The sequence below is a fragment of the Cyprinodon variegatus genome, unplaced genomic scaffold (assembly GCF_000732505.1).
Source record: "Cyprinodon variegatus isolate N-32 unplaced genomic scaffold, C_variegatus-1.0 Scaffold413, whole genome shotgun sequence".
Lineage (NCBI taxonomy): Eukaryota > Metazoa > Chordata > Actinopteri > Cyprinodontiformes > Cyprinodontidae > Cyprinodon > Cyprinodon variegatus.
In genome coordinates, this window is record NW_015150866.1 from 590265 (window position 1) to 614460 (window position 24196).

Here is a 24196-nt window from a genome sequence, read left to right on the forward strand (position 1 = left end):
AGCCCATTTAAAAAGTCAACAGATGTCTGGTGAATGAGCCATTTCCAGAACTGGAGGAGTTTAGTATTACTGTTGTCCTGGCCTTTCCTGAAAAGAATGAAATATTTCCAACTCCCTTTCATTGAAGCTTAACATGTGTGAGCCTGGACAAATGCTGGCCACAGGCGGGTTTACTGTCCAGGGGGACCAGATCTCAGCACAGACCGGGAAAGGAATGCCAGGAGCAGTATGTTCTGCAACCATACTCAGAGGAACCCAGAGAACAGGTTTTCAGTCCGTTTTCTGCATCTTTAAGTCAACTAAATATTAAACCGCCAAGACACCTGAGAGCCATGAACTGAGAGGATGACCTGCAGGCCATCCGCATGCTGTGCAGCTCCAAGTAGGTCATACAGACACTGATATGTACGGAAACAGCAGCAGCAGCTCAAGGTAAAATAATGATAAACTGGTCTGAAAGCTGCATAGCTTGGTTTACTCTCCATTATGGCATAACAACTTCAGAAATATCTCCACTTCACAGTGGGCGGAGCCAAAAGAAAGGGCTCATTGATATCCACCGACCGCATCTACATTCTTTTCTTCTATCAGCCGATTGGTTCAAGTGTTCACCGATTCATTAGTGTATTTAGCCGATTCATTAGTCTATTTAGCCGATCACATTAAGCGCATGCTTTGCTGTTCCCTCCATTTGCCATCCATTGTTTACATTTCTATTAATCGTTATGAATTGTTTATTTCGTTTTAAATTGAGACCGTATAATATTTGCTATCATTGTACATTTTATCATGCAAATGGAGGAAAAAAATGAATATATATGCTGTAAGAATTTGCCCTATGTAATTTGAATTATGCCAAAATAATTGGTATAAGCCTTTGAAAAAAACAAAAAAACATTTCGGTTAATCTCCAATTGATACCATCGTGTAAACGTGCATCGCACCACATAAGAGTCATTTTCAAATGGAACGTACTATTTTATATTTTAGTGAATCAACTCTAAACTTCCAACAATTAGTTCTTAATTATTCACGTCAGTATACCAACATTAACAATGACAAAAGTAGAACTCATGATCGTTTTCTAGCAGTCTTACATAAACATAGATATAAAGAGCTGTTCAATCCATTAAATCTGAGCAATATGCAGAACAATAAAGGATTCATGCAGACAGCATGTGAGGGTTTAATGGAAATCTTCAGTGATTTGGTTGAAGGGTATGGCTGTTGTGCTTGTTTATTTCCCAGGTGGTAGAGTGTGATTAGTCAACCTGAACTGGTCCATCAGATCAAACAAGATTTCAATCTGGACATTTAGATTAAAAGCTATTGAATAAACTCCCACAGTCAGACATTTGGACCGTTTTCATCAGTGTCCAAACAATTAAGGCTAAAAAAGCCTCTTTAATAGAGATCCAGATCTACAACAGGAGCTCTCAACCAAAAAAGGACTTTTTAAATCTGCCTGGAAACAGAAACACTTCAAACATTTTTTTTTTTTTTTTTCGTTTTTCCCTGAAAGCAGATTCCCAATGATTATCCTCAGTCTGTACGTTTCCATGGCAACAGGCCTGGCTCAGCCATCCTCTCTGCCCCTCCGAGTCCAATCCTGCACAGATTAGAGAGGACCATGAAACAGAACGGAGCCAAATCCTCTGAGGATTATATCTCAGAAACAGAAACCGTGACAAACTCGCAGCTCAGCATCCGGGCTGGAGTCGAGCTTCCAAATCAGGCCCATGTTTTCATTTTGGTCGCCTGCTGACCACAGCTTTGCTTTATATAGATGAGCCTCATGCATGATGACATTTTAAAGATCACTCCAAGTTTGCAGCAGCCTCATGCCTCTGCACGGACCCTGAGGGAGGAGACGAGCGCCGTGCAGCGGTGATATCACTGACACTGGATTAGGTCCACTTCATTTAGCACCAGGAACGCCTCCACTAGGCCAGACCCATCTCCCATCTACAGCCTGAGGGCACGAGCCAAGAGACGGACACATACACCGCCGTCATCATTTCCGCCAACTACACTACACCTGCTGGAACGCAAACATGTTAGGATAACACAAAAGATGAAGGAGTAAGCGTGTGATAACATCTTCATCAATAAACCATGTTTGCATGCGAGTGTGAAATGATGAGGAAGTCCGTGTTACTGCGCGGCAGAGATGGAGGAAACATTTTCACAAGGAGCTCCTCCATCAACCAAAGACACAGCAGGAGGCGAAGACAAACAGATGCAGTCGGCTAAATATTCACTCATCTGAGTGGCTTTTATTTTCTGCACAAGCTTCTCAAAGTAAGGTGCAGGAAGCAATGAGCTCTTTAAACTCCCTTTTAAGATCTACCACAAAGCACTCACCGCATTCAATACACACACCTCACGGATACAGAACAGTGCGTCATCCTCAGAGCCGTAGAGAGAGCTGCAAAAGAAAACGTAACCAAAGCGTCAGACCTGCAGCAGACCATCAAGATAAGCTTTTAACCTGTGCAGCTGACTGTACAGTTTTAATTGTGGACGCATCACACAGCGCTCTGCAAGGAAACATCTGTCAGAAAAACTCTGCAAGATGTCAGCTTCAACTCCACCATGTAAAATCCTGAAGGATTCCTTAAAACTTCACCACTTTTTGATGTTTCATTTTATCTCATGCAGCTGTTTTTAATACAGTGAGTCCCAAAGGTAAATAACCCCCAGAAGTTTGGGGTATTTGGTTTGTTTATTTTTTTAGATGTACTTTCATTAGGTTTCTACGTCACAGAGCAACATAACTTAACTTTGAAGCAATCGTATATAAAATAATTCAAATTCATGCCACAAAATCATAAAAATGTGGCACAAATTTAAATCAATCTGCAATTCTCTTAATGAGCATTTCCACCAGCTTATACGTTCGGATTTAGAGAATATCTGAAGTTCGGCCATCTTGGATGGAGAATGTCTTAACATCAATTTTCAAGCCCTGACAGGTTCCATATCAGATTAAGGTCTGAACTTTGACTAGACCACTCTAACATGTGAACATGCCTTCCCCTAACCCCTCCCTTTGCAGCTCCAGCTGGCTGTTTTAGAGACAAACGTCCTGGTAGAGGGTAAAGCCTCATCCCCGTCTCTAGTCCTTTGCAGCTTCCCACAGCTTATCATCCAGTCTGACCAGTTTTCCCAGCAGAGACGCTTCTCTGCAGCCGCCAACCGTGCGGATTTTTGCGGCACAGCAAACTGTAAACAGGAATGGTTATAGCTTTCTCTCAACATCAGCTTTGGTTTTTACTGCCGTTCTACTGAGGCCAGATTTAGGGAGAGCTGACCTTTGTTCGATCAAGAGAGATGGTCTGCTGGATGAAATTAGACTAAATAAGAAAAGACCCAGAGCTAAGAATACTTTTAAAAGGCAGGTTTGCATTTCTATTAACCCATGCCGCCAGGCAGCCTGTCACCTTTAACATTTCCATCAGTCTGACCAACATGTAGGCTCATTAAATTTCATCCCTTCACCAAACATCATGAAAACAAAAGGCCCATCTAATCACCAGCGCACACAGTCCAGAAGGCGATCCAGACATGCAGCACAGACGCAGTCTCCCCTCCCCCACACCCCCACCCATCCAGCCACCAAATCCGGTTAGAGATCACTGGTCCGCTGGCTGATTGTTTTCCCTCTGGCAGCAGATGCTCCGCCTCCTTTCTCTGTCCACAGGCCTAATCAGCTGTCAGCGGGCACGCGCCGAGGGACCCAAGGGTCAGCAAATTTAAACTGGTCCCTCTTGGCGACCGCATCTAGGTTCCCTGTGTAAGACTCACTCAGTGGGAGCAGAGATACCTTCTTCTCCGTAGACGTGTTGGCTTTCGGTTGCATTGCCGCAAAGGTTCTCAAAAAAGAAACACCCCATTTTCACAGGAAGTAACAGTTTTATCTATAGACATTACATGTACTGGTTTTACACCAGAGCCATCAGAACTGGAGTTATTTTTTAATATTACAAACAGACGACCTTTAAGACTCAAAACATTCAACCAGTAAGGGAAGGTTTACGCTATCAAACAGCTATAAAAGGGACAACCTCAAACATTTCAATTACACATGAGATACAGCAGGAAGAAATAACCCATCCAACAAATTTCTAAACCCTTACAAAGGACAACGCCCACTTTTCTCTTTTTACTTTCCAAAACCCCTTAAGACAAGGCTTTAGTGCTTCTATATTAACTTTCCCATGTATCTATTTTTTTAAACAAATACCTGTAGTATTACAGGACATTAAAAACACATAAGACACATCTTATCATCTCTGTCCGACATCGCAGAGTAAAGTGCATCGTTGTTGTTCAACCACCGATGGCTGGCATCCAGGAAAGTAGAGTCATTTCCTTCTTATGTCGGTTTTCTGGATATTTTCAGGTGTTTCCAATTTCCATGTATAATGGAGTTCATAGCAGTAGTCAATTTTATCATCTCTGTGGTTGATGCACAGTTAGCTTTACAAATTGCTACAAACACGGTTGACATGCAATGTAAGTAATAAGAAGGAGTCGTACAATGGAAATAATCCTCATTTGATAAGAATCCTTTTTATGAGGTGAACAAAAATGCGTTTACACATTTTGGCATAATTTGGCTAAATTCTTTCAAAATGACCCACCCTGCTGTAGGCATCTTTGCTCTGATACGATACATTTGACGATACTTGGTTCACAATACGATATCACAAAAATGTTCTTTTTGATAAAGCTTATAGTTAGAGTGGCTCAGGCTATCCTGAGCTATCTCTATAGTTATTCTGCTATAGGCTTACACTGCCGGAGGACATAGGGACCCCCATTTCATCATTCTGCTTCATTCTCTCTCTATTCTCCCACTCTGCAGAATCTGTTAGCAGAGAGCATCTCTAACGTTATGCTCTCTGCTTTTTCCCATTGTATCTTTGCCTCGTCTGTTCCCGTGTGACACCATCGTGGAGAGGAATATCAGCTGTGCTGCTGCCATAAATACCTTTGTTTATATATGTTGGAAATCTGCCTGTTTTTCAGTGTAATCACGTTTCTCTGACTGCAACTTGCTGGATGTGTTCTCTTCATCCTCTGACATGGGAGCTGGCATGGAGCTCGTCTGCCTGGCTGTGTGTTTCCTGGACGGGGCTGCCTTTTGTATCTATGCTTCTTTTTCTATGTCTGCTTCTGTCTCCTTGAACCCCAGTAGGCCTCAGCAGATGGCCGCTCACACTGAGCCTGGTTCTCCTGGAGGTTTCTCTTCTGTTCAAAGGGAGTTTTTCCTCTTCACTGTCACTATAAGTATGCTTAGTATGAGGGATTGCTGAAGAGTCAATGAGTCGATGCAATCAACTGGTTTTCCTTAGATAGAAAACTTTTAATCAATTTGACTGGATGATCTGGTGAACTGTTTCTGTAAAGTGCCTTAAAATGACATGTGTTGTGAAATAAATCTATATAAATAAACTGAATTGAAAGGTCTGTCATGTTAGCAAAGTTCAAACACCTGAGTCAAAGCAAGGTTTGAAAATTGGATTGTTTGATTGCTGTGAGTTGAGGGTGGTGAGTGTATCACGACTCAATCCGCTTCATTTACACCCATGAAGCCTCAGCAGGCCACCTTCTGCAAGCCTTCTTCAACAAAACCCGAGCCCACGGTGCTCCACCTGACCCGAGCTTTATGAATCCGCCACACTCACGCTGTTCTGTCACCGTGTCACCATCTCCCAATGGGACCTCCGCTTCGCCGTGACAACAGCCAGCCACAATGCAGCTACTCCACAGCCGCCAGCCAATGGCTGGCTGGCCTGCCTTGGTTCCCCCTAGCCAATGAGGAGCGCACCGTCTGCAGCTCATTTTACACAGCAAGCTTTCTTTTATTGTTCTGGATGAGTCGTTAGTGGAGCTGCTCAGCTCAGCTCATTATGCCGTCTGAGAGCTTTTCATTATAGACACAGGCTGTAAAGTGGACTCCCTGATAGATGGACTACACGTCCCACCATCCATCTTCACTTCCCTCCGCCTAAAACATGCCCCATACATTCAGTTACAGCAGTAATAATATCCATTTAGGGTCGGTCTTCTGAGTACTCACAGATTCTTGGTAAATAGTGACAAATTACCAAATCACAAGTAGTCAAACCTGACAAGCTTCAAGATATAATTGCTGTGCAAAGAGATATTCATTTCAATAAGTAGTATTTTCAGCTCTTTTGGTTTTATTCAGGTCAGAAAAATGGGTAAAATATGTGATTCTTACAGCAGGTTTGCTCCTAGCAAACAGTCATTTACATATCAAACGGGAAGAAAAAAAAACAGCCGTGACCCAGATGAAGATGCCATATTTCCTCAGGACAATGTGAGGACAACTCAGCGAAGCAACGGTGCACACCTGGGCAGCAGCCTCATTTTTAATGCATCACAGTGTTTGAAATGCCCAAGATATGAGGGGAAGACAGGAAAACATCTCTTACCTGGCGCTGCTTTTATGTTAGGTTAATAAAACGAGGGACATCTCTTCAGCAGAGCTCTTCATTGTTGCAAACAAGCTGCTTTTTTCCAGCTGCAAGAGAGTGAGTCTGCCTCCTAGCAACTGCTGCCTGACAGGGAAGGTTAAAGAAGTTACGTCTTCTCAAGGACCACGAGCCGACACGAGCCCATGGTCTGCAGCCCAATGAGGAGGAGGAGGATAAACGACTAAGCTTTGCATATCCCTGCTTCTCCAGATGATCTATACTGAAATCTATAAAAAAGCCAGTATGCCTGTTGCTAGGCTCGATGCTCATCTTCCACATTACAGTCATTGAAAAAGGACCAATGACCAGTTTAGATATTTAGCAGAAATTTATTTTAGTTAAGAAAGTTTTTTTCTCAAATTGGGATAAAGATTTGATTAAAATTTTCTAACTGCTGTAGCACATGCAAGCCTGGGTTTTATCGTTTCAGTATTGCCCTGAGATTTCACTGTAGCATGAAAAGTGCTTACTTCTAGCACTGATTTGTGCACAAGCAGCAAGGTTCTCTCATGCATGGCTGCAAACCTACGTTAAGCAAATAACTACGATCTAAAGGGCCGGTGTGAGAAAGTCAGTGGCTTAACCTCATAAAATGTAATGCGACTAAAAACTGAGTACCTCTAGTATTTTTTACTGCAATTATCTTGCAAATGCAATTAATTCGAGCCCTGACATCGTGTGTAGTAGCAAACAAAAATCTAAATTTTCCAGATATTCATTAAAGGAAAAGTCCAGTCGGCGAATTAATGAATTAAGCGTTAATAAGTAAAAAAATAAAAACAAAAATTTTCTTCAAGATCACAGAGTCTGGGAATGGCCATTTTTGCCCAAATATAGTAACCCCTCCCTCCTGCCATCTTCCAGCAGTGACGTCACAGAGCGGTAAGCCTAGCGCCATTCTCCCCGCTTTACAAGCAGAATCAATGGGAACTACTAGACACATCTGCAATCAACAACAATTATTGAAGATTTCCAGAGGACTTCACCATTGAAATTCACCAGAGCTATAGTGAAACTGACGATGCCCACATACATGGCAGCTGGATGCTGGAATACATTGGGGAAAAGTGAAAAAAAAAAGTGTTATTTCAGCTTTCTGATTCCTGATCCTCCACGGACTGGTTGGTCGTTGGATCGCCAACTTGAAGAGGGAGGATTTGATATCAAACTTCTGGCGTAATATGTTGAAACGTAGAATGTTTTCAAGATGACGAGGATAATAGCGCGTTGGGACAAACACCAGATACAGCACTGGGACTTGATCAACAGCCGATACCGCACCGTGACGCCACTAACCAGTAGGTGGCAGAAGTGTTCTTTGACAAACATGGAGGCCTCCAGTAAAGCACATTCAAATGAAAATTACTCTCAATTAAAAACACTTATTTATTGAACAGTATGTAATAATTTGACATTTAAAGTACTTTCAGAAGTTTGAATTCTGAATATGAGCTGACTTTTCCTTTCAAAAACTTGAGAAGTCCTCCACAATACCTTTAAGCACAGTGCTGGAAAAACAGCATGAAGTCAACTTAGGCAGAGCAAAAATAACAAAAAAACACATGAACTGCATGAACATGCTACATTCACACATTTATTTACTGACATCAGAGAGCCAGCAGCTTCCCACTGACAAATGCTAACACCAGACATGAAAGGGGTCAATAAATACTCAACAACTGCAACATCCGAAGTGTCTACCCTTTACCCCATCGTATGCAAGAATGTTGCTCTGCTTCAAGCTGCATTTTCCTCAGACAATCCAGCCACTTGTCATGTGACTTTGAGCTTGAGAATCATCATCCTCTACCTGCTGTATTCATATTATGGCGTCCCAGTTTAGAGTTACACCCAAAAGTAGGACAGTCTGCAGGATAGAGCAACTTTCAGGCAACCTTGGCAGAATGATAAAGCTTTTATAGTCACCAGAAAGAGGAGCAGTGAGGGAAGACAATGAGATTGAAGCTGGGACAGAAAAGATTTTAAAGTAAAAGTACACAAAAAAGGGGGGGGGGATATTCCTTTGAATAATAAGATTTTAAATTTCCAAAGACATTTTTCACCAGGAATAACCTTAAAAGGTTTTATCCTGCTGACAAATATCCCTCCCTGGTCAGAGCAAAGCTTTCTGAAACATCCAAAAGCTTACGATGGATGGCGCCCGATCAAGCTGGCATGCCACGCCCAAGTCCTCTGGTTGCAGACTGCTTTGTTCTGGCCATGGCCACAACTGTCTCACACACACACAGGCAACAGCATACTGCATGAGAGCGGTGGCAGACTGCAGGTCACATGCTCGCCTTCCATGCCTGTCGCACTGTGAAGTATTCAGATTCCTCTTGGATGCTGCCAGCTCTCTTCTGCAGGACGTCATTTGGCAGCAGCGCTCAGCCCAATGCAGGACCAGTGCCTCAGTCAATGTTTTTAAACAAGCAAGCACTAAAATAAGAGTAACACACTTATTTAAGAGCATTTAACTCAAAGAGGAGGTCCACTCAAGCAAAACAACAGCTCTTCAGTTAAAGGTGCAATCACAAATCAGCTGGTGAACAGAAAACACCAGCTGAGTTTGCTATAAATTTTATGGCTCGATTGGCAAAAACAAGGCAGTCATCGGAAGTCCTCCATGGAGAGGCAGATTTACCATTAGGCAAAACCAGGCAGTTGCCTCGGGCCCCAAGTTTCTGGGAGCCCCATAAAACTCTGTTTACATATATATTTAATACAGCTATTACTTATTTGTGCACATTATGTTTTTAATAAAAATCCGTTGGGTAAAATGCCTTTAGAATGCTTATAATAACAGTGAAAAAGATGTATAATTTATTTATTTCTATTTCACAAGAGTGCTTGATTAGGAACTGTGTTGAAGGTCCCTAAAAGAACCACTGCCAGTAAGAAGAGGGAGTAACAGAGAGCGGCTGGCTGAAGTCTGAGCGACTGAATCTGATCGACCGTAAGACAGGTGCCGCCAACTCAGCAGAGCTTGAATATCCAGCTCCAAACTAAATTCACAGCATATTTCTGAAGCAGCCTTTGACAGAGTTCTTGTTCTCTGCACATCCCATACAGCAGAGTTCTTTCTATAGTGTGGCATTTTGAAACAACTTTGTCAAGAAGACGCAGCACCATTGAAGCCACGCTAAATTCTGCAGGCAACTGTTTGGACAGCTCAGTGACAGCACTAGGAGGCTATTTCCTAATTCAGCTATCAAAAAAATCTAGTTCTTAACAGTCAAAATTAACTTTGAGATATTTTGATTTTAATCCCTGATGTGTGTGACTTTGAATGATGAATCGGGTGCCCTCATTTGAGATATCTTAAAAGGCATATTGACTCACCAAAATGTGATTAAAGATATCTTGAATTGTCATTTTTCCTAGTCATAATATATATTTCAGATATCTTAAAATATCTTTAAGAATAGTCCAAGTTTAGTACATAATGTATGTCTATTCTATAACAATGTGTGTATCTGTATAATGTGTCTGTTTTATGTGCTGTCTTCTCAGTTCAGAGGGTCCCATGCCTGTCTTTGCCTAGGGCCCCAATTTCCAAAATCTGGCCCTGCCTCCATGGCTGCAGAGGAACCAGAGTGTTACAGCTGGTTTACCCCCTTAGAGAGAGACTCTCAGCCGGCTATAGCGCCAAGCAGCCGACCGAACTAGATCTGTCAATCTTAGCAGCGGCTCCATCAATCTGCCACTAACACAGTGAGACAAACAATGCAACCATCAGCAGACTGAGGGTCCATAACACCTGAATCAACCCGGTGGTGTTCAGAGGAAATTTCTCCCTTTATACAGGCTGACTGAAGCCTCATCATGTACCGGTGATTTGAAATGTTTGTACAAGGCATCCTCTCAGAACCTCGCACTTGTTTTTTGTGGGTTCCTTAAACAAACGTCCAGCTGTGACGGATCGGTTTTGGTTTGGAAATTTGTTCTGTCCAGCTGCCCAAGAGTAACAAAGACACATTTTTCTAAAACAAATGGATGTGGAGTATATAGAAATAACTACAAATAGTTTAAATACTTTCTCACAGATCAGTGCACTGAAAGTCCCTCCGCTTGGCTTTAGTCAGTAGTAAAATCAGCAGTAACCCAGTGACCTTAAGGTTTTCAGGGAATCTTGGTACTGATCAAAGACACCTCAGCAGGGCAGATTACTGCTCTCTTAATTCTTAAGTTAGGGGTCATGTGGATCATGCGGATGGGATCTTTCTCTTCAAACCACCCAAGGGTCTACAGGCAGAGAGAGATTTGGAGCTTCAGTGGATTCTAGTCTCTTTTTCTTCCATCACTTATCGCCATAATCCAGCTATTAGAGCAGCACTATGTAGCATTTTTACCTCAATATATTGTCTTTCAAGTCCCTGTGGTGTATTCTAAGTGTTTATGAGACGGTCGATGGTCTGTCATTTCCCCTCACTGCCACTAGCAGGAAATCTCACAGATCTGTTCTTGTTTTCACGGCAAGACAAACAGCTCAATCTAGATCTTTGGCATCAGTAGCTTCACACCTGATTGCCCCTGGGACACACCTGGGATTTTGAAAGTTTTGTGACGTGATAGGGCAGCAGAAAGGGCAAAGGAAGCTTCTGTCCAAAGAGGAAAACAGTTAAACAGTTAATTGACATAAAAGGTTCTGAAGCACCACTAGAAAATGACTTACTGCTGCTTTAATCATTGATAGAAAGCTGAGGGTGAGTGAAATCATTGACCAAACATGTTAGGATTATTTGGGAAACAGCTGAAGCTGGAATTACAGCTCAAACTGCTGTGGTCACACGCTTTAGGGAGTGTAGGCCTTGTGGTCAGGGCATAGAGCTTGGAATCCTGAAGTTTTGAGGTCGAGCCCCACTCCCACAGAGTGCCACTGTGGGTCCCTGAGCAAGACCCTCAACCCCACACTGCTCCCCGGGCACCCATGATGGCAGCCCACTGATCCCCATGGGGATGGGTTAAATGCAGAGGTAAATTTCTCCAATGTGAGATCAATAAAGTTAAATTAGTATTATTATTATTACAAACCAAACACTCCACTACTACCAACAGCACTTTAGGTTTGCACGACAGACAGTCATTTGTTTATGCAAGGTCAGTTATGAAGGTGGCCTGTTGAATGCATTAATTTTTGGCATAATTTCCAAACGATTACTCTGTATGATGCTGGTGAAGATTCTCAGTCAACCAACCAACCTTAAACAGAGGAGCAGGACTCAGATTTCAGCTTTCAAAAACCTACAATAGAGCTGATTCCTTCCCACTATCATCTCAACCCCAACCATTTTACAGGGGAAGAGAAGGCCAACAATTCCCTTTAACGACCCCCCTTTCAGAGACATAGACAGGTATGGGACTTCGCAGGCTAACAAAAGAAGCCCAATAACCCCATTCTAAAGGGCTGGACCCGTTTGTCCGTTTCAATGTGCATGTTTTCCAAACAACAAGAAGGCTTTGTGGGGCTGCTGTATAAAGCAAACTCAAACGCCATTTCTGACATTCTGAATTGAAGAAGCTTCATGGATGGGAAGCAAGACGTCTTCAAACTTGGAAACAAAGTCTAGTGGATTGGGTTTTTTTTTTACTTTATTTACAATACTCATACATATTAGAGTTATGATGTCCAAACTAGTTTCATTTGTTCTAAAGGTTCTGTGCAGCGTTTAAGACGTCTTAAAATTGCTTCTGGGGTTAAAGAACATCAAGCCTGTTTAAATGTGATACAAGCAGGCACTGTGGTTCCATCTATAGTTGCCTACATAAGGCAGTGATGTATATCTCTCCAATTTAGCTGCACACAAACAACAAAGGAGCATCTTTACATAAAGGGGCTGTTACATCAGAAATGCTAATAAATGATTTATATGTGCAAATTTATACAATTTGAGGGCCACACTTGATGCTGGGAGAGAAAAAAAACAAGTGTTTTTTTTTTTGTTTATTTTGCTTTGTTGTTTTTTAGTATTGAGCACTTTCAATCATCATCATTAGAGAGTAAAATGAAAATTCATGTTTTTAACGATCAGTTTAAAACCAAACTGGATGAGCTGATTTAAATCATCAATAATAAAGACTAATGAGATTCATTTTGAAAGGTTATCCATTGCAGCTATTTAGCTGAAGATTATGGATAACAGAAAACAGCGTATTGATGATAAAATCCAGTTTCCGCTTGTGTTTAAAGGAGCTCAACCATGAAGCAAAGCAGATATACCAAGTCCAATTCTTTGTAAGTTCAAACCCACTTGGCAACAAACTTGATTCTGATTAATTTCACATTACCTTCTCAGTCTTTTAAAAAAGCTGAAACATCTACTTGATGGGTATCATATATTGTCTCCTTTATTAAATTTCATAGAATGCCTTTTTTCCACAATGTTGATTAATATAAAAGCAGCTAAATCCAAATGGTACCATCACATACGATGTGGACACAGTCTAATAGAGACAGTGCATGAGACCAGGTCATCATCCTTTACAGAAGTATTGCTCTCAGCTCCAGTACTTGGTGTAATTGTGTGCCCCTGATCTATAATAAAGGAAAAATAAAAAGCAAACAAAATCAGAGGATGTTGCTTCTTTTACAAAACGGGAGCCCAAACAACTTCACCGAGTTTGTTGCTGCAGTTCCCTAAAGCTAAATGGGTATACATATATTCTGAATAAACACATTTAGTAATCTTTTTCTCTTGGTAGTAATGCAAAAAATGTATGTATTATATATGCTTTATTATCTCTTTTTTAGAAGCTGAAAAATCTAAAAATTTAAAGTTACCTTCATCTAATGTTTGTACGTAATAAGACATTTGACTTGTTCTTGATTTAATTAGTTGTATGTTTTAATGAATAAATTATCTCTAAAACATGTTCATTCTTTGCCACGTCTGAAACTAATCCCTTTGACAGCTGTTTTTTGTTTAACATTTCAGTTTTCCCACATTTTCTGTGAGTTTTATCATCTCAGAATCAGTAGAGTAGAAAGCATCCAGTCAAACAATATGAGCATCACCACAGATGGTAACACAGATATCAATGCCCTCATTCAGCATTGCTATTGGATGATATGGTGTAGCTTTAATTCCAATAAATTAAATGCACAAGTTAGTAACCTGAAGGCACAGTCCGAAGGTGTCTGACAGGCAAGAACAGATGTCCTGTCCAACAGGCTTCCAGCTAATCATGTCTGCAGCTCATCTACCAATCTATCCAACACCAGTGCAGCACATTATGGCAGAGTGTTGTTATGTTTCCCCAGGGCAAAGCCATCCCCAGCTGCTAGCCTGTTACAGGAATCATCATCAACGGCTCCAATTCTGTGTCAAAGTAAGCTAGGCCTGTGTATTTGCACAAGAGGATCCCTTTATAAACGTCGCCTAAAGCACATGCAGCCTCAACGCGGGGTTAAATAGAGACATTAAAGGCTTGTGAAAGGCGAAAATAGATTCAGAAATGAACAGAGCTCCCTGCTTTGAAAGGCCAAAAGAATAAAAAAGCAGCGCCGCGAACCGAGTCTGGCCGGAAAAAAAAGGACGTCTGCCACCATCCTTATAATCGCTGCCTGTTAAACAAGCCAGACTGAGGAAGCTCCTTTGTGAAAGAAGGTGTGAACAGTTGAAAAGGATTTAAGGATCATCTCACAGAATCAAAAAGCAATAGAAAATCATCTGCCATTTTGTTTTCTTTGCTTTTGTTCTTTGTCTTAGATGAGCACAATGGGAACAAAACCTCGTTTCCTAGTGACTCTCGATGCAAGAAACTCTCTTCTGATTGCCCAGTGAGTGACAGAGGTCTTTGAGTGCTTCTGTGAATTTATTACAAATCACTTTGAGTCTGGGTGCAAAATGAGCTTTAAAAGGTCAACAGGTCACTAAGTGACAAGCAGCAAATGTGAGCAGATGCTCTGAGTTTTCATAAATTCTCCCTTGATGGGCTCTGATCTGCAACCAGCTGAAAGCTAAAAGCCTCCCATCAACCATTCAGTTAGGTCCACAACTATTCATACTGTCTGATTTCAATTCTAATCATTTCTCATCAATGAAAATGTTATTTCCTCAAATAAAATAACACACCTCTCTCAAAGATGATAAAAAATTTGTTAGCTTTTAATTTTTCACTGCTTCTCATTCACCACTCTGAATGACTAAATAAAAAGTATTTATAAGCAATCATGCTCCTCTCCTACAGTAACTTAAGCATAAATAACTGACCTGATTTCTGTGTTTCCACTAACATTTTGGAAACAAATCTGATCTGTGAGGTTCGAAGGCTTCTAATCCTAACCTGCCTTTAGATTCTTAATAAGATTTATGTCACAGGTCTGGCACAGCAACCTACAGTAGCAGCCATTCAAAGGAGCCCTTCCCAAAACAGCAGCTGAATGACAGCAGACTTCCCTGCAGCTCCCAGCAATTCCCCTCAAACTTCCAGCCACTGGAGTGACACCCTTCACTAAATTACAGGGTCTGACGAGGAGACGACGCTTCTCTTAGAATCTTAATGTCCATAAATCATGACAGAAAGAATATTTTAGTACAAAGATTGATGTTTAAAAAGGAATTGTAGGGGACCAGGCAAGAAAAGTGGGGAAAGTTTGAATGCTACTACTGTAAAACTTCCATATCACCTTCAATCAAAGAAATATGTTTAAATTATTAAAAGATTACAAACAGTGACAGAAATTAAATTGCAACCATTGTTGGGTTTACAGAGCATTTTTTAACTGAGGGGGATAGATACCTCAATCAGTAATTTATGTATAACTTTGGCTGCGTTTCCACTGCAGGGAAATGAAACCAATGTGAACGGGCATAAAAAAAATCCAGTTTTTTCACTTCCATACGTTTAACTAAGTCTGATATGCGTCGCTGTATGAAGGGTCATGTTGTATTTTATCCTTCTTCCACTCTCCAGGCTCTAACTAAACCAGCACAGCATTAGCACTCAGTGCTCCATATAAGACCGTTGTTAACAGCTGTGCTGCTTTCTTCTTACCTCACTTTGTGTCACTATGATTTGGCCTTAATATCATCAGCTCCCATCATTCTAAAACTTTCTGATATAAACAAAGAACAGATGCTAGCCTGTAGTTTTTTTTTTTCTACATTTTTTCCATAGTTATATTTTGAACAAAATTATTGAACACTTCCAGAAACAATGAAATAATAATAATAATAGTAACAAAAAAAAAAAATTTAACTTTATCACATTAAAGAGATTTACTTCTCCATTTAATGCGTCACCATGGGGAGCAGTGGGCTGTCATTGTGTGGCGCCCGGGGAGCAGTGTGGGGTTAAGGGTTTTGTTCAGGAACCCAGAGTGAAGGCAGTGGGATTCAAACTGGGTACTTGCAACCTTCTCAGAGCACAAGCTCACTGCTCTTACCCACTAGGCACTCCCCTTCACACTCTAACTCTAACCCCCTCACACTCCCCCTTCCAATCACAGTTTCTGCACATGCAGTCTTGAATCATTCTGATAATCTGACAGCATCATATTTAAAAGGGCCTACCTTAAAAAAAATAAATAAATAAAAAATAACAGATTTAGCAAAAAATCTGAATTGAGCATACACACCTGGTGTATCAATAAAGGCCAATTTATTTTTATTAAGTTTGGTTTTAATTAGTTATTTTTGTAATGGCCAACCAACAAATAGTTTTCACCAAAAATTCTAGAATGAAGGATAAACTGGAGAAGCTCTCAGGAAAAACTTAGACCTTTACCAAAGCACCAGACAGCAAGTCACATGCAAACCAAGAGGTCACCCATCCCCAGGCATTAGTATAGAACCCGCCAAAAAAGAAAAAAAACAAAAAAAACATCCTGCTCAATCCAAGAGGTGCTCAATATCAACAACAATTCATCACCAACCAAAACTCACCTTGTATCTCCTCAGTGAGAGAATAACACTTCTCTTTTAGAAGTTGGATGAACAATCACTAAATATTGATAATGTCCAGAAACACACATGGGCAGTTAGACAATCCATAGGCTTGTCCAAAGCGGGCCTGGATGTTTCTGGTTCATCTCAGCTGATTCTGATGGATGCAGTTCAGCAACAGCCTGTTAATCAGCTAAAGCTGGAAATCAGCAGAAATCTTCTAAAACCTGCAGGACAGCAGCCCCCCAGGACCCACTTTGGACCTAGATTGTGCTCTACATAAGCATGCAGGAGACTCTTATCAAGCTCTCCTGATATATTTCTGCAAAGAAAAAAATAAAAGTAGTCAAAGGAGTGTCATCATCAAAATGATGGTGATGCTGCTATAAAACTACATAGAGTAAGCTAGGAATGGAATATGCGTTTAGCAACTGACTGCAGGCTGGCTATAGCGGTGGACCCCTAGCTGGCTAACACACTTACTCAGCTAATATCAGCCTTTCTTCCTTCTGGCACTGGACAAACAGCTAAACAGCTTCAAATAGGGAAAAAAAATCTACATTTTACATCTAAACCTAGAAAAAAAAGGCAAGACTAGTTAATTCCTCATGACTTTTCAGTAAACGCAGGATCGCTTACTCATTGAATTTCATTTTGACAAACTGCTCTCCGCACATTTTCCACATGGATATTGTTTAGCATGCCTGACATAAACAACACACTGCATAAAAACACTGCAATCTATGTTGCTTAGTATTTTAGATAATCTGGAAGACACAAGTAAACATATGGAGGCATCGACGGTGAAGTTTCCAGCATCAGATATTTAAAAAACTGAAGGTTTCGTCCCAAACTAAAGGCAGCCCCCCCCAAAAAGGCATTTTGAGGAAACTGTATCCGACAGTTCTGACATTCCTCAGGGAAACTTCAGCGATAACAATGGAAACCTGATGACTGCGCTCATCTAGTCTGCCGTAGGACAAAGACAGATGCTATTTCAGATCTCCTAAACCCACACCAACTAAACCGCCATTGTGGAAGGCTCTATAAATACACCTGCTCAGCAGACACATCAGCACACTTCCATGGCATGTGAAGCATCAACCTCACGCTGGTGTCCCCTTAAATGATGATGTGTGCAGCAGCAGCAAATTCAACCAATTACCACAGTGGGCATAAAGACAAGGACACTTGGATTGACCATTTTCTCAAGATGGTGAATTAATCTGAAATAAAGTTGAATTCAAACTTGTCAGCAGGTTGCAGATCTTTTAGTTATCAGGTTCCTCTCCTGTGCAACCAACTACCAGTTTTAGTCCGTGAGGCAGACACTAACTATAAGCTTTATCAAAAAGGAAAGTTTTAAGCCTACCCTTAAAAGTAGACAGAGTGGCTAAGGTTATTCTGAGCTATCTCTATAGTTATGCTGCTATAGGCCTAGACTGCTGGAGGACATAGGAAAAGCGTTTTCATCATATCTCTATTCTCCCACTCTGCAGTATCTGTTCTCATAGTAGCTTCATCTGGTCTGTTCCTGTTTGGCTGTGACTCCACCCTGGAGAGAAATGTCAGCTGTGCTGCTGCCATCAACACCTTTGTTATAGATGCTGGAGATCGGCCTGTTTTCCAGTGTAGTCCTGTTTCTCTGATTGTGACTAACTGGATGTGCTCTCTCTTTCATCCTGATATGGGAGCTGGCTCAGAGCTCGTCTGCCTGGCTGTGCGTTTCCTGGAGGGGGCCGCCTGTGGAGCTGGTTAACATTGGCATTTTGTATCTCTGCTTCTTTTTCTATGTCTGCTTCTGTGTCCTTGAACCCCAGAACCCTCACATCAACTCTGGTTCTGCTGGAGGTTTCTTCCTGTTAAAAGGGAGTATTTCCTCTCCACTGTCGCTACAAGCATGCTTAGTGTGAGGGATTGCTGAAGAGTCAATTAATTAATGCAATCAATTAGTTTTCTCTAGATAGAAAACTTTGAATCAATTTGTCTGTTTGATCTGGTTGGGCTGTAAAGTGCCTTGAGATGACGTGGGTAATGAATTGGTGCTATAGAAATAAACTGAATTGAAATGAAGGGTTGATTATGGGATGCCTCGTTTATTGTCAGGATAGAGTTGGCAGGTATTTTGTTATCTTAACAACTTAAATCAAAGAACCTTTGAAGCGAAGGTCATTTGGGTCAAGATCCCACCTCTTAAGTTTAGTCCAAAAGTTTTAATGAAAAACAAATAATGATTTCTTTTAAAAAGAATTTTACCAAAACCTTGAGTGATGTTGTTGGGAAGAAACCTTGGGCTAATTATGCATTTCAAACATTCCCTCTAGGCCTCTTCAACTTTGAGTCCTAGCTGATGGTTTTGAACCTGCATATCCGTTAGCCCGGGTAAGGATATCAACCAGATACAGTAGGGTGTGGAGGGCATTGAAAATCCGAAGGTTAGAGGAAGCCAAAGCAGCAGATTGATATATTCACGCCTATTTTTACCATGTTGGATCACTTGTAGAATGCCAAGATAAACTCACCTAAAAGCTGCACCTTGCAGGTACATGGCTGGACCCCCTTTTGCTTTTAAATTTGCCTTAATTCTCCCAGGCCAAGACTTAACATCCCTCAGGGATTTGACCCATACAGACATGATAATATCAGACATGGCAGCCTTACATTTATGACACTAATTACAAGCACATAGCTGCTGAGAACAAAGACCATTACTGTCATGTTCAAGAACCACTTCTCTGACATCATAGCTCAGCATTGCTCGTGATCTAGCAGGAAGCAGAACATTTGCAACTGTGCTTACAAAAGGATAGAAATGGTCAGCAACAACACAGGGACAGGCTGTTGGGTTGGTACCGTACCAAGGTTCCCACTGTGGGCTTAGACTGTGCAATTTTGCCGGAAATACTGACTGGAATGTTTTTACAACCAAAATGGTGTCTGTGATTTTCCTCTGAACTAAAAGTTTGCAATATACATGCTTGGTTTCATTGTGGTCATTGTCTTGAATCCTCTCTTGTCCCAGAGACCATGGTTACCTATAGCCAGCATGCCTGGGTTTCGTGCCCAAATGAAACTTGTTCCTGTAGCAGCTAACCCACTTTAATAGTAAAAATGCCATTTAAACGGCCGGTGCAACAAAGCTAGTGGCTCTGCGTTTTGGAAAAACTGATTTATTAAAATGTGATTATATTTCAAATGCAATCATTTTCCAGGCCTACAGTGTGAGAGGAAAAAAAACTTCCCTGAACCATGATTGAGATTACCACTTTAGGACCAATGAAACCTGTGACTGGACTCAGTAGTCAGCAAATCACAGCGGATCTGTCACTCCTGTCATGTCTAAACCCAAGAGTCTTTGAGCTGCCTTTGAGCTTCTCCTCCACACTAGAGTGTGCACTGCTAGGGCAGCTGGAGCTGTCACAGCAATGTTTCCAGCTCTGCTCTTAAGGGCTTTGCCACTTGCATAATAACCTGAATGAAATGTTAATGTCAGCAAGTTGACATCGCAATACCGGAATTCTGCAGTGACCGAGAATGAGACGGACAACTGCGGATCACATAAGTACAAAGAACCAGCAGGCTGAATTACAATTTGAAAGTGCACATTTAAGGGCTTTACTTCGTTCCCTAAAAGTACCGTTAATGTGGCGTCTCATTCGGACCACCACAGGGCTGAGGGAGGAGGAGAGAAAACTGTTTAGACTTGCAGACTGATTGGACATGGAGCTCCAGGGCATTGGTCGTCTGGTCCGAGGTCACGCAGGCCTGTTTTAACATGCAAGATGGTCCAAAAATCATATTTTGAGTTCTGATACACACAAAGATAACAAAGAAGCTTTGATTGTGGTTGTCTTGCAGCTGTAAACTACAAAAAATATACTGATTAGATCTCTCTCAAATGTTCAAATGACTTTGGCGCAAAGATTCACCAACAAATTGACTGTTGACCTGAATCTTGTGATTTTTGGCATTATTAGTCTTGACTGGTGGTAACTGGCTGAGACAAACAGAAACTTCTTCTCCGATCATACATAAGAGCCATCAGGTCACCTTGATAAGAAAACACACGGTGTTAAAGATGCTACAGAGTGAAGGGGGGGGCAAACTGAACCATCCTCCGGTGTTTTGGAAGCTTAAGGGCCTCAGTGTGTTTTAGTGAATACTAAATGTGCTAATCAAGCTATGCTAATATGAGATGGCAGTATAAACGGTCAACCCGCATATCATTGTCAACCTTCCGTTAGAATAATACACTCATGTTTAACATGAAATGATCATGAAACACACAGTTTGAGATAATCTCTGCTACAAATATGTAAAGGTATGACCACTTGCAGCAGTAAGCTGAGAGAAAAAAACACACTGGAAATGCTGTTCTTATATCTACTCATAGTTTTTAAACAGGGGAAAGGAGATCTATGAAACTGTCATCATCTTTAGGTACGGTAGTAGCCATTCAAAATTTACCCACTTTCCTTGACTGGTCCCTTACAATCCCTTTTTAAACATCACTATTTGTACTAGTCAGATTCTGTAATTCAATGAAAGGGTGGAGTCAGAGTTAAAAAAAAATAAAATGCGCGCCAAGGAGAAGGCCAGTGGCTGGAAGTTGGGATTTTGCTGAGAGTCACAGGAAAGTATGCAGCCATTCAGCTGGTGTTTGACTGGGAAGGACCATTTTGAATGGCTGCTACTTAACGTCAAAATTAGCCAAAAAGACCTGCAATTGGTGAAATTCTGCTTTAATTATGAAGATGTTTGGATACACAGAGGAGGTATAACATTACAACCACCTCCACAGCAGCACTGGAACCCACTAGAACCCGGACAGAGGGCTTCGTTATGTGGCACAAGAGACTGGCAGCAGATCCAAGTCCTTGACACAAGACTTGTGTGTGCAGCACATCCCTGATCGGCTAGATTGGAGAAATATCAATGGAATATGGAGACTAGGTCAACACCTTCAGATTTGCTGATCAAACTATTCCTGAAGCATGATTTCCACAGCCTAGGAACACAAGGAACATGATTTCCAATCTGACATGTCCAACATGTCAGGTTGCAGACTGATTCTTAAGCAAATCCCTGTTATTCTCTACCAACAGCCTGTTTGCTGAATTTGTTTGAAGGTTGTCTGTCTGCTCAGCCTCTTCCACATGAGTATAGACTCTCCTTTAAAGAGCTGCATCTGAATGTCCTTGGTCCAGCTATAAAAAGCAGCCAGGCCCCATCACTCAGCAGCAGACTGATGGAGCAGCAGGGGAGGGGGGGTCCTGTAAAAAAGGGGAAGTAAAACGCACAAACAGTGAGCTCTGCAGCCTTTACGCCGCCAGCTCCACATAATCATCAGATCTCACTGCGACAATGCAGCCAGCTTTGAGGGCTGGCCCTGAATGGATGGCGCTCCACAGGATGTCACCATCACAGATCTATGGCGGACTGCAGCGCACACAGACACACGCTGCAACATCTGGAATGTTGCATTATGTAAGCAAACAGGACAGGGGGACATTCTGTAAGGAGCCGAACCCGCGGCTCTGCTGAGGCTGAGCGCAGGAGGCTGCAGATGGACAGACTGACTGACTGACTGACAGCTGCGCTACACCAAAACCAAGCGTTACCTCCGTCACTCCGCTCCTCCGGAAACCTTCCTCTTTTCTGACGAGGAAGAGCAGCGAGCCGCGCGCGTCCTGCGCGAAAACCTCGGCTTGATTTCACCGCAGAGGAAGGGAGGGGAAAGGGGGGCAATCCTACTCCACGATCCCCACCACGTCAGCTCTTCCGGCGGCTCGGCGCTCCGGATCTGCTGCGAATATCATCCAGACTCTGCCTTCTCTCCGCGCTGTAGTCCTGCGTCCTCCTCCTCCTCTCTGCTCTCAGTTCCCTCTCTCCTTTTTTCACGTCCACAATCTATGCAAAGCGCGTCCACGCACGGCGTGGGGTGGGAGCTTTATGGTGATACGTGTGTGGGTGGGTGTGATTGGGGAGGACCCTCCAGTTAGAAAAAGTGAAATTGTTTTCAACAGGAGAATGGCTTATCCTCTGCCCACAGTGAATTATGTTGCATCTGAGGTATGTTTACATATAGAGGCAATATGGCGCTCTACTCAGGGTGCTATTCTCTCACACTTTAATGGGGAGGATAAAATTACATTAAAAAACAACGGAGTGAAACAAACAACACCCAAAACAGCAAAGACTATTTGTTTAAAACAACACTTTGCACAATCAATTTAGGAGTAAGAGCACAAAAACTGGCTGTTTTAGGTAATCTGGACTACTTTTTTTTTTTTTTTTTTTTTTCTAAATAATAATAGGTTTATATGCTTTTTTTTTTTTTTTTTTTTTTTACAATAAATTATTTAAATTATGAAATACTTGGACTTGCATAACCTGATCAGACAGCTTTTCTTTAATATGCAGAGTAAGATTTATGTCAATTGTAATCTGCTTTTGCAAACTTCTATTTTAACTCCAGCTGTTGTACATAGATTAACAGAACATGAACTAGATTATGATGCAGATTTATTTATCATCCTCCCTGTCCCTTCCTTGTCCCATTGGAGACACCATCTTTACCTCAACATGAGGTGATAAGAGTGGATGAATTAAATTGCATTCACTACCTCAGCATGCATGAAGAGTTTAAAGTATGGAATTTGATGGATAATCTTATGTTTTTTTGTGAGTATTTAAACTGAAGGTTTGGTGGGACTAAAGAGGCAGCATCCGCTATTAGGTGACCCGAGCTTCACGGTTTGACCTTGTATGTGGACAGATGTGACCAAAGAGCCAACAATAAATTAACTAAATTATCAGCATGGCTTTGTGTGCTTTGCTTGTTTCAGAGATCGTGCTAACAAGAAATTGTCAGCTATATGTTGAAATGGACTCAAAATGGGTTCAGATGTATTACAAGTTGTTTTTGTTTTGAAAGGTTGGCTTGCAATACAACAAAACATTTTTAGAAACACGGTCTGTTCTTCTCAACCTGTTTTCTTATATAACCAAATTTTCAGACGTGGTCAGGTTCATTCTTATATGACAAAGTCAGGTGATTTTACATGTCCAAAATCAAATGAACAGTTATTTATCATGCCATCAGTTGTTGGAATAACTGCCCACTTAATATACATGAACTGAATAGTAAAGCATCTTTTAAATATTATTTAAGAATGCACTATTTAAATGTGTGAGTTGTGAATGAACATATTGATTGTATGAAAGTCAGAACTAATGTACTGGATATGAATGTAATATTTTATTGGAATGAGTTCTGACGACCTCTATAATAATGTCTGTAATGTTTAATTTTTAAATGAATGTTTAAATGTTAAGTGATTTTTGTTTTTGTTTTGTGGACCCCGGGAACCATGAAAATCTCCTAGAGTTTAATTATAACTGGAAGCATAATACAAAATATGATCAAAGAAACTTAATTGTATGATATATAATTTAAAATCTTAGCTGAAGTTGGAATTTAACTTTTAAATTATCTTGGATTCTTTGAAAAGCAAAGATTCAAAAAGGTTTCATCCTGCTCATTCCTTTATTGAATAGTCTGGCAGTTTAAAAATCTGTCAACATCTCCAGCGCTCGTTGGCGCCCCCTGCTGGCCTGCTAAGCCTCCTGGCTTCCATCAGTAAAAGTCTAGATGCTTTAGACATTATGTGTGAATTCATTGTGAGTAAAAATACGTATTTTAATGTATTCTTATGATAAAGTAGAACAAGATATTTTATATGAGTGACACCAAATTTGACATAAAACAAACAAACCGTTAATTAACCCTTTAAAGCC

The 24196-nt window shown here is 41.2% G+C and overlaps 1 protein-coding gene across 1 annotated transcript in view; it reads right to left on the reverse strand.

The window, feature by feature from the left end:
• Positions 1–22297, reverse strand: part of LOC107093204 (unconventional myosin-IXa-like) — a 182769-nt gene extending 160472 nt beyond the window's left edge. Inside the window, exon 1 of the mRNA XM_015388090.1 lies at positions 22018–22297. The gene's annotated coding sequence lies outside the window, so the exon portion shown is untranslated. The remainder of the gene's footprint in view (positions 1–22017) is intronic.
• Positions 22298–24196: the final 1899 nt, after the last annotated feature.